Consider the following 7,553-nt stretch of genomic DNA (forward strand, 5'->3'; position numbering starts at 1 on the left):
AAAATTAATTAATATTGCATATATTTTTTTCTTTTTAGATGCATACATAATCACTTGATTAAATCTTAATCACGAATAATAAGATCAGTTTACCCTTTATCCATCCTTCTCAACACAATATTGTTCATTTTTTTCCCTACAAGAAGAGTTGGGTCAGTTTCAAATTGTGGCAGTCTCATTCGCTGTGCTTTAACTGCTCTGTTCAGTCTGCACTCTTTGACTGTTTCAAACAGTTTGGCCCAGGCAACACGTATGTGTTCACGTCTTTATTCTACTGGTTTTAACTTCAAGTCAACAACGTGATCATCTCTCTTCTCCACAGATTCATCAAATACAGGTAAATACTGGTTTTGATTTTAAAACCTCCTTATGGAACATAATTTAGTTGACAACCTGCACTCTTTGTCCTTTAGAATTCAGATTTGTTTATTTTTCATCAAACTCCATTTTGATCACGAGTTCCATACAGTATCTATTTTGTTGACCTTTCTTGAATGAGCCCTAACTTCTAGTCTCTTTTTCCTGCAATTTTCTGTTGCCTCGATGTCTCTTTTTTAGTTATATATTTTGCTCTTGCTTTGTTGTAGCTGGAACAAACTTCATCTAATAGATGTTTTTCTTCTGCAGATTTGCAAAACTACGTCATCAATAAACAAAGTTAAGCCTAAATGCTATAAAACTGGCCCATTTAGGTACTAGTAAAGAACTATCCCTGCCCGCAATGGCTATTCCGCCAGGGCAAAATAAGAAAATGTTTAACTGCCTTATATAGCCAATATGCTTGCTGAACAATATGATGATAAGATGCGGTTTCCAAGCAAGATGATATTAACGTTCCTAGTCCGCATGTTAAGCGCAGGTGTAGCACAGTACGACCTATCATACAAATTGGTGGCACTAGCCAATTGTTTTCTTCATGCCAATTACCTGCAAATGCATCAGGGGATTTTGCCCCTGGATTCAACTCAAACAGAATGAATTACAACAAGAAACGACACATATACAAAGACAAGTTGTTATCAAAATTAAATATTGCATTCGTATAAATATATATATAGTGTGCTCACAAGGTATCAACTGACATGAATTTAAATGAACAGTAAATTCAGCATAATACAATTACAGTGTGTCAAGACGCATGAAATTAGGTAACGCAAAACAACACATTTACAGTCGTCTAGTCACAAAACGGAATTGATACTAAAATAACCTAGTTTCAAAACTCAACCTTTTCGACGCACACAACATGGCAAGGCTTCGGCTAAAACAATCACGATGTAATTGCTGAACAGCAGAGATTTCTTGTAAATCTTGTGGAGAGAACAGTACATTATCTTCAATTTGGCTTGACGTGAAACTTTGGAGAACTCATGACGAAGTAACTGTCATCATGTCGCAAAGTGTTGGTGATAAGAAAAAATAAACATATACCAAATCCTCTACGTGAACAATCACTGCGAACCACTTGTGAAAATCTCATTGGAATCCTTGAACAGGTTGGTATTTTTTAAAGTCATCTGACTTATTTTGGTATATAATACAGTGTATTTAACATCTGTTTTACTTTGATTTAAAATATAGTGGTGTATTTTTAAATCCAACAGGATTTTATATGATCATATAAATAGGGTTGTTTTTTAATATTTTTCCCAGCCATGAACCCACAAAAACGAGTGGCAGGAAATTGGTAAAGCTGTTGAGGAACTTGTTGGAAGTCTAAATAAATATGCAGACAAGCACAAAATAAAAGTGGGAGAGCCAGGCTGTCCTTGAGAGAGGCAAGCAAGTAGTTGTTGGTTTAAACAAGAAATTTTGTGTATCTGACCATGACTTTTTCCAAGTCAACTCTGACACCAAGTGTGTGTCTCTAAGTAGATGTTCCATATGGTATTGAGGGATCATTCTATCGAGGAAAAGTTTATGTTGGTTTGAAAGATTCTGTTTTTAAGCATCAATCCCACAGAGACATGTGACTGAACTAAATATTCAGCTCCAAAAGGAAGAGATGTCTGAACTGTTGTTTAAATATGGTGATGGTGGACCAGACCATCGTGTGTATTATGGTACAGTTCAGTTAAGTTTGAAAACACTATTTTTGGAAAATGATTATGAGTGTGTGTTTGCCCTACGGACACCACCTGGTAGCTCATGGAAAAATCCAGCCGAAAGAATTATGTCCACATTGAATTTAGCCTTCCAGTGTCTTGGTGTGATAAGAAAGAAAATGTCCACAGAAATGGAAACAATTCCGTCAGTATGTAATAATATGAAAGACATTCGTGATGCAGCTGAAAAGTGTGCAACAACCAATCACTCTCTTATTGTCCGTTTTACAACTCCTAGACCTGAATAATGAACACTTTACTGTGTTCACAGGTGTTGAGGGAACAGATATAAAGAAATGTTATCAGACACTCCGTAAGTTTGTTCATGAGTTGTTAGACAAATCAAACTCCAAAGATATTGCTCAGGCCAATAATCTGCAGGACTTTATGAAATCACATTGCCATGTTCGCCATTGTGCCTTCAGTTATGTGAAGTGTAGTGATATGCCTTGTAAATACCATGGACCACCACATCTCCCAATTGACCCATTCAAAGTGTTACTGTCTGGTATTGGATCAGGGAGGTAATGTGATAGCCTGCACTACAAGCAATTTGAACATGTTTATGGTACCACCACCACTGATGATCATCGACCATCCCTGAAAGCATTCCAGAAGAGAGGTCATGGCATTCCATTTAATCCATCAGCACAAACTGCTTGCAGGGTAATTTTATTTTTTAATTTCATAACAAAATGATAGTAGATTTCTGTTCATCGAGTAGATACTTGAACTATTTCTGGGGAGGGCACTGATCTTTTGTTAATGCATTCAATGTTTTTTACTTTTGTTTTCATTATACAGGTATCAAAAGTGGAGATTGTGGCAAACCTAGAGTGCTACATGCTGCAAGAAAGTTGACTAAAAATCAGCAGAAAGATCTTGACATTATTGCATTGGAGAGTTTTTGATATAGCTGTGGAACAGAAATGTATGAATGTATCCCACTGGCAGCAGACAGAGATGAACACATTCTTGGCAAAGTTTATGTTCGTGGTGATCTGATATGCAGTTCCTTCATTGAAATTCTCTACTACTCCTCTTCAGTATTTCCCGTAATTCACCTTTCCACAACTGTCAATCAAATTTGCAGTTGACCAATAGGAATGCAGCGCGTCCAGCACCCTATTATTGGCAGCCATTTTGTCCGACAAGTTGTCGTGTCGGAGGTTCGCGCAATGTTTGAAAGATATATTTTTTGGTAGTAGCGTGTGCCCGTTATTAGCATGGTTAAACGTTGTGCCTGGGATCAGTGTAAATCTTGCACTAGATATCTGGAACAGAATTCTGACATTGTATTCTTCCCATTCCCGAAACCCAAAACCCAGTACGACAAATGTCTGGAGTGGATCAAGGCTTGCGGCCGACCCCCACTGAATGTAAACAATTTCGATAGACACAAGTACGCGTGTTCCAAGGTGAGTCATACATCTTTAATATCAAAACAAATGTTAGCATGTTTTATTACGAAAACCCTGGATGATGTTGTTAAATGCTAGATGTCACTAATGTTGTCTAATTTCGCAGAAATGTTTTGTAGCGCGCACGTACCGCCGGCTCACGCTGATGTTTCATAGTGAATTCCTGGTTTATTTATTGAATCATTAAAATATGATATGAGGGCTACGGCCGACCATCGATTGTATTTAGTTATCTGTAGCCGTAATAAATTCAAGGTCTGTCACAAGTTGATAACATTATTTGGAAGACTTTCGTTCGTTTGCTCACTTGACATCAACTATCGCGAACGGCGTTGCTAGGTGATACATATTTTGTCCCTTTCACAATATCATACACAGTTTATTTCAGCTGGCATAATACTTTCGTTATTATTTTTACCTCCATGGTTTTGCGATTTTCCGCTTACAGTAAGTACTAACAGCACTTTAAAGTATTAACTTGGGTACGTTGTGTGGTTAATATTCATATAGCATTTCCTGGGCAGCCAGGGACCAAGTAATACATGCCCGAATCCGCTTCTAGCTGATGGGAAAATTACCGGTATAACTACAAGAAAGCCAGCCAAGAAACGGCATAGTACTGACTATAAACCTGTAGACTCCAAGAGAAAGTGTATTGAATCATTATACAGGTGGGCAATATATTGTAAATAAACATTTTTATATTTGTAAAATATGCAGTGCACCATTTTTAAAAGAATTTCAGTTGGGAATTCAGTGTTATTTTTCTACTAAATAAGGGCAAGGAAAAACGAACTTGTTGAGTGCCATTGACATTTATCATTTATATTATGAAAATAATTGATAATTCTATGTACTTTTGCTAGGGACCATACATATGTAATATTTTGCAGTGTTGTATCAAACTATTCATACATTGTTTATAGTTTTCATTGTAAATCTTCCCATACTTGTTGCATTTCCGTGCACAGAAAAGCGACCAAGATTGTCATGCAATAGAAGTGAACACTGAAAAAAGCTGTCAAACTGATGAGTTGTGTAAGTTTTATATGACTTTATCTACACATTATGTAGAAAGATGGCCAAATATGGTTTGGCATGATCACTAAAAAACCTAGTTAGTTTAGATAGTAATTCTAGCATATAAGGGATGTCTGGCTCAATTCTTTTACATGAATATCATACATTGTATATACAACAAAATCACAGAATTCTGCCCCCGTAACCAAAAAGCTGTCCCTGGACTTGAACATAGTATTGATGGCTGTGATCTAGAGCCAATGTAGCATCTTCCTTTTTTCTTAGCATAAAATTGGTTAAATTCATTGCTGCTTGCTCTAAGGTCACACGTCTTGCACTGTATGGACACTTAACCTCAATTAGTCCACACTTTCCATCAGGAGATGCACCAAGGAAGGAAGTTATGGATGTGCCTTGATGGGAACATGTCAAGATATTTTGCTTTAGCTTTTGACTCATTACGTTTACCATATTCCAAGGATGCTGCAGAGAATTTTTTATTTGTGAATAAATCATTAAGAAATGCTGTGGATAGTAGTGATTTTCTTTTCATTACACGACTAAAATTTGATGCTGTGAGACGTTTTTCTCTAGCTTCAAACCACTTTTCGCAACTTGATTGGCCTTGCGTCTCTGTTTCAAGACTTGAGGGATCAGATTCTTCATAGTCTTTATTAATGTGTAAAACTTCTTGTGGTAGTCTGATGACAGCTGTTCTTGGGAAATTTGTTGGTCCACACCCACTTCCATGTGAAATTTCAATAGTTTTGATATTGTTTATCTGAAAGTAAAATAATATATTTTTATTTTTTACAGGGTTTCACCACTGGATGTTCTTGCACAGTGTGCCGACTTTCATCAGCTACAAAAAGAGATTAATGAGTGTAAATTAATTATAAAAAAAAACAAGAATCTGTTATTTCTCAGAATGAAGAAACAATCAAATGTCTAAAGGAGAAATTACATAGTTGTAAATTTGGTGTACAAGAAGTGCGAAAAAAACAGGAAAAAGTCAAAGGGATGTTCAGATATTACACTGGTATTACACATGTTAGATTTTTAGCACTTTTATTATTTCTTTTGCCAGAAGAAATGAAACTGACATATGCAAAGACTAGGTCTGACATTACAAATATGTCCACAAAAGATTGTCTTTTTTATGTCTTATTCGTTTACAACACAATTTTGGACTAAAAGACATAGCCATGAGATTTGGTATTTCTTTGAAATCAGCTGGAGATGTATTTAATACATGGGTTGATCATATGTACGGTAAATTTGGTCAAATTGGTATTTGGCCACATCGGAATGTTATAATTTCTAATATGATTTAAAAAAAGAATTCCCAACCAGTTTAGTTATTATTGATGGTACTGAACTTAAAACACAAAAACCATGTGCACTTGCACTTCAGATACAACACTGAAGGCATTGATAGGATGATGTGACCCTAGGGGATATGTTATTTTTGTGTCAGAACTTGTCACTGGATCCATCTCTGACAAAGCAATCTGTGAACACAGTGGATTTTTATCAATGCTTAAATCAATGATTGATGAAGGCTATATCCATGAGGGGGATGCTGTTATGGCAGACAACCTTATTTCAAAATGTCTTTGTAAATGAGAAAACTAAATAAATAAAGTTTCAATATCATCTGAATTGACCTTTGGAAGTCTGCAAAACAAAATACACATAAAAATTTTTTTTTTATTTAAACAGTAATGGCTCCTTGTATGTATATTTTTTTCAATTTTCACCTCTGCAGTTATAAAAAGAAGTGACAAAGTTAAATATAGTTCCCTCTGTTGTATTTACCCATAATGCTTCAATTAGTGACAACCAACACTTACTTTACATATGTGTCTATCTGGCAAAGCACTGGTTTTCTCTTTCTCTTTTCAGATGGTTTAGCTACAATTACATGATTGATGGGTACTGCACTGATCTTAGGGCCTCTTTGAACATGCCACTGTTGTGGAACACTGGTACAACTGAGTTCTGATGAAACCCTTGACAAATTGTGTAGCTTAAACTCTTGTAAAGATTTAACTAAACCAATAACATGTGAGCATTGTCCACTCAAGCTGAAAAAAAAAAACATACATCACTTTAGGCCATAGTCAATACAAACTACACTTAAAGTGAGAATAAATAAAAAAAAAATACTTATTTAGCAATCAAAAAATTCGGTTGAACCATCTTAATAACAAACAAAAAACATTTGGTTAACCTAGAGGACGCTATACAAAGGTCATAGATCATGAATTAGTGTAAATTCGATGGCGCTACTCACTATTTGAATACCGGCAAATTTAAAGATTATTCACAAATGTACGGCACAAAAACAAAACTTACCCAGCTTTACAAGAACAGCGGGAAGTCGCAAGTTTTCTGTCGGAACATATGTCCATGGTGATTTTATGCGGAGGCTTCGATTTTGACATAGACCTCCAACATCGCGCACTGACTGAACCTTCGCCGTTTACCCTGATATCGTGCATATAACCTTGCACGAAATAATTCAACCCTTTTTCTTGGGCCTTCTTAGACACATTTTCCCAAGTTAGCAATATAGATGATGGAAATATCATTTGCTACAAGAACAAGGCTGTCAGTAAATAGATAAAGATGTCTGCTTTTTCCCGCGCCCGCCATAGCCGATAAGTTCACATTAATGGGGGGGGGGGGGGCGTGGATTAGATCGCCATTGTGGAAAGGTGAATATGTATCAATTGTGCAGCGGGAAACAATCTTGTCACTGGTCCCGAATACTCTGATAGCTATCCAAGATTTATTAACTGCGCTGAAAAACCCAAAGTTTTGAAAAGGAAACGCAACCTTTTTAATAGCAAAACAACCAACAACAAAAAGTAAAACAGGCACATTATAACTGAAACTTGACTTGTATTGAATAAATAAACATTGTAATCGAAAATGCGCTTGTACTCGCACTTGTCTAAAATTTCAGCTCAGTATTCAAACAACATTAAAATTCCCATGAAAC

General features: G+C 36.1%; 2 pseudogenes; one reads left to right on the forward strand and one right to left on the reverse strand.

The window, feature by feature from the left end:
- The first annotated feature begins 777 nt into the window (after window positions 1-777).
- LOC144348188 (uncharacterized) lies at window positions 778-3,202 on the forward strand (annotated as a pseudogene).
- A 1,720-nt stretch (window positions 3,203-4,922) lies between these two features.
- On the reverse strand, window positions 4,923-7,204 carry LOC144348189 (uncharacterized; annotated as a pseudogene).
- Window positions 7,205-7,553: the final 349 nt, after the last annotated feature.

This window comes from Saccoglossus kowalevskii, chromosome 17, assembly GCF_978046115.1.
Source record: "Saccoglossus kowalevskii chromosome 17, keSacKowa6.1, whole genome shotgun sequence".
NCBI lineage: Eukaryota > Metazoa > Hemichordata > Enteropneusta > Harrimaniidae > Saccoglossus > Saccoglossus kowalevskii.